This window comes from Vipera ursinii, assembly GCF_947247035.1.
Source record: "Vipera ursinii genome assembly, chromosome: 17".
NCBI classification, from domain to species: Eukaryota; Metazoa; Chordata; class Lepidosauria; order Squamata; family Viperidae; genus Vipera; species Vipera ursinii.
The window spans coordinates 614,090-618,382 of record NC_139530.1 but is presented as its reverse complement, the minus strand read 5'-3'; positions in this window follow the sequence as shown (position 1 = coordinate 618,382).

The following is a 4,293-nucleotide window of genomic DNA, read 5'->3' as shown; positions in this document are numbered from 1 at the left end:
GAGGTCAACATGAGGGCCTACAAAAAGTTGCTGGAGATTTGGGGAAATGGAGAAGGACAGAGGGAGGGAGGGAGGTAGGTAGGGAGGGAAGGAAGGAAGGAAGGAAGGAAGGAAGGAAGGAAGGAAGGAAGGAAGGAAGGAAAGAAAAAATGATGGGAGGGAGGAGGAAGGAAGGAAATAAGGAAGAAGGAGGATGGGAGGGAGGAGGAAGGAAAAAGAGGGAGGGAGGGAGGGAGGGAGATGGCAGGGGAATTCTGGGAACTGAAGTCCACCCATCTTAAAGTTGCCAAATTTGACAAACTCTGCACTGAAGTATCTCTCCTTTCGATCTGAGAGGCAGTAGCAAAATCCTTTGGGAATTCCACAGACAGAAAGGGAGAAAGACAGAGTTTTGAGCCAACCAATAAAATGGTTCAAAAGTTATGAGAGAACCTACAAATGAACTGCAAGGCCTCGTTCAACTCAAAAATGGTTATTTAAGACCAGGAAAAGTAGCCTGAAATTGAAGAAAAGCTGCTTTTATTTTTGAAGGATGCAGGAGGCGAGTTTATATCCCCATTACCTCAAAAATAAAGCTCCCTGCCTCTCGAATCGTGGCGTAAATAACACAGAAGGCAATAAATAGCTCAGCTGAGTTTATTTTATATATTGGAAGAAGCCCAGAAGTTTTATTGCAATGTTTGGTGTTCCAGGGCATTTAGAGATATACATTTGCCAGCCCTTTTTGGAAAAGCACTGCTTGTGTCCAAGTTCCCCTCCTCCTCCCTCCCTCCCTCTCTTTCTCTCTTCCCCTCCCTCCCTCCCTCCCTTTATTCTTTCTTTCCTCCCTCCCTCCCTCTTCTCCCTCCTCTCCCTGTCTTCCTTCCTTCCTTCCTTCCTGGGGAATTCTGGGAGTCAAAATCCACCCACCTTCAAGTGACCAAGTTGGGCAAACAATGGCTTAAACCAATGAACCGCTGTCTGCAGCTGCCCTTCACATCTAGAGATCTGCATTCGGAGAGGAAAAAGACCGTCCGTTTTGTGTGGATACAGAAAAATCGGTGGAACCAGCCCCGATTTAATCCCAGAAGCCCCTTTGAGGTCCAGCAAGTTGTGTGAACTCACATTGCCCAGTGACTCTAAATGTTGCACGAACTGGGTTTGCCGATAAAATGAAGTCAGCGACCGATTGCACAGAGCTGGCCTTTTGGAGATGCCAAAAGCGATTTAAGGGATGGATTCAGAGACCCGTTTTGCTTCCTTCCTGTACTTTGTGCAAACGCAGGGATCCTGAAGTGTCGGAAGCCAAATGAGTAACCTCACACCTCCAATGAACGGTGCTAAATATTTAAATATTTGCTTACTTCATCTGTCCCTATGAATCACCTTTTATTTTTCCTGCCCCCGATTGCAACTCCTGGCTAGGAATTTGGGGCTTCGATGGCATCACCCCGACTCTTCCCAAACCACACTTGATGAAAAAGATGGCTTGCACAGGCCAGGATGAGCCTCGAACCACCGTTTGCACCAGGAGTTTAAACCAGGTTTAAGGAACATCTATCTGTCTGTCTCTTTTTCTCTCTTTTCTTTCTCTTAGCCTCTGAGCATGTACAAAATGCTTCTCCCTCCTTGCTGAGGTAATCCTGCAAACTCCAGGTCAGCTGAGGACAAACTTAGACTCCACTTTGGATTCTGTGTCTCTCAAAAGCGAAAACTTCCAGTTGGGAAGTTGCTAAGGTTGCCTGCCGTTGTTTATAATTTCTAAGAGCTGAATTTCCCCGAGGACAGGAACCGTCGTCTCTCTTTCTTCCTGCCTTGAATGTGGCTCCTTGTTCCAATCCAGGGGGTTGCAATCCCCCCCCCTCAGTAACCTTTCGGTCCCCCCACCCACGCAGCTGAACGTGGGTGCTTGGGGAAGGCTGCCAATCCTGGTTTCGCAACCTTTGCAGACAGAAGTCTCTCCAAAAAATTTTTCCCCCGTGGGCAGCAAGAAAGGATGCTCGCCTGGATACGGTTACTAAGGAGCCGCTTAGGATGGCGCTGCCGTTGTTAAGTGGGGAGCGCCCGGGAGGCCGGTCTCCTCGGGAGTCATTTTACAGCAGGGAAGCAGAGGAATTTCAAAGCATGGATGGTTTGGGGCAAAGTTTTCCGCCTTCTCTTCCTCCCCAGTCTTTCAACGGTCTCCCAATGCAAAATCAAGCCTCCCTGTACAAGAGTAGTCTACCTCAAAATGGAGGCGCATCCCTTCTGCACTGTGTCAATCCTGCATCCTTCCCTTTGTGCATTCGCTGCAAAGTCACCCTGTAAGGGAGATGGACGGGACGGAAATTTAGTAAGTAATAAGCCCAGGCAGTCCTAGGCTTACAACAGTTTGTGTAGTGACCGTTCAAAGTTACAATGGCATTGGGGGGAAAAAGGCCGGGCAGCCATTTGAGCTAGACGGAATAAAGGGGTTGGACTAGAAGACCTCCATGCTCCTTTCCAACCCTGTTATTCTGAATTTTTAAGAACTCGCACACATTTCAAGAGGAGAGAATCTGGAAGCGTTGTGAACTGAGGGACCGGTGTGGTTTCCCCAACAGCTGCAGATTGTAGCCCGCTTTTTTCCACTTCATTTGACGCTGGTCCCACGACAAGTTTAATTAGAGAGGAAGAAAGCAGGTTCAGTCTTCTGAAATATCCCTTCTGGCTTCTGCTTGACTCACTCTGACAGCCATGAAGCTGATGGGAAAGTGACACATTCAGACAAGGGGATTCATGGAATCATAGAACCACAGAGATGGATGGGACCTTGGAGGTCCTCTAGTCCATCCCCCTGCCCCCCTCCTTCCCTCCTCCCACCCTCCCTTTCTCTCTCTTTTCTCTTTTCTTTCAAACTTTCAAAGTCAACATTAGTCGGGATAATTAATGGCTTCTAATTAGCCATTTATCCTTTCTCCCCACTCCAGCGTGGTTGGGTCAGATGGAAATTACAGGAAGAGGCATCTTTACTTAATTCTAAGTTGCACTTGATAATTCCTTCCTACGCCAATTCATTTCAGCCAATTTGAACCTCCTGGTCCAATCGGAAATGTAATTTTGGTTCACGCCCAACCGGATACGATGACTTGCTAAACAAACCCCAATCGTGGTCGTAAGTCGAGGACGTATTGCTAATGGAGCACTTCACTTCTGGGTTCAGCTTGAAAATAAAGTGAAATTCGCTCGTGGGAAGCCTGTATGGAAGGGGAAACCACGACATTTGCAGACAGCCCCAAGCTGGCAGGAATAGCCAACACTCCAGAGGACAGGCTGAAGATCCAGAAGGATCTGGAGAGACTTGAACACTGAGCACTATCTAACAAAATGAAATCCAGTGGTGAATAAAGGAAGGTTCTACGTTTAGGCAAGAAAAACCAAATGCGCAGGTACAGGATAGGTGGTACCTGGGCCAATAGCAATAACGGTGAGAGGGATCTCGGAGTCCTGGTGGAGCCGGCCGTGTGTGGCAGCAGCCAAAACAATTAACCAGTGCAAAGGCTTTGCCTTCAGACATTGTGGCTGTTGGAGTTTTTAAAGAAGAGACTGGACAGCCGTATTGGAGTAGGATGCGATAAGGTCTCCCGCCTGAACAGGGGGCTGGACTAGAAGACCTCTGAGGTCCCTTCCAACTCTTGTTATTCTGTTCTGCGGTTTCAGCTTTTTGAAGGAAAGCAATTAAACCAATGCTGGCTCGCTGTGTTCTTCCTGCCTGCTACAGAGGAAGGGCTGGGGGGGGCGAAAGGGGGGGAAGGTGGCAACCTTAATTTAGCATCACAAATCTGGCTGCACACAAAGGAATTCAGATCGAGACTTTTCAAAGCTAAGCACTTTGGGCCCGGTTGCTTAGCAGCGGCCAGGACAGATGTGTGGATCTGTCTAAAGTTAGTTCGGGCGAGTGCGCACGCTGGTGTTTCGCTCCTTAATCAGGGGCTGCCATTAAACCCCCCCCCCACACACACACACACAGATGCACAAGGTTGTTGTCAAGCTTCTGCACGGGGCTTGTTAGCGAGCTGCAATTTTTTGCAGCCCTAGAAAGTCACCGGAGAGTTTTGAATCCAGTGCCCCGTAAAAATTACATCTGGGGGAGGAATTTTGTGTCGGTGCGTAGGTGGGTGGGTGTTTTGCAACGTGTTAAGCGAGTCACTGCGGTTGTTAAATGAATCACACCATTTTTAAGCGAATCCACTTTCCCTTCCCTCCCCTCCCCTCTCCCTTTTCCTCCTTTCTGTCCATCCTCTGCTCTGGTTTTCAGTTCCGTTCCCGCCGTCTCCCGCCCCAGCTTCCTCGTCC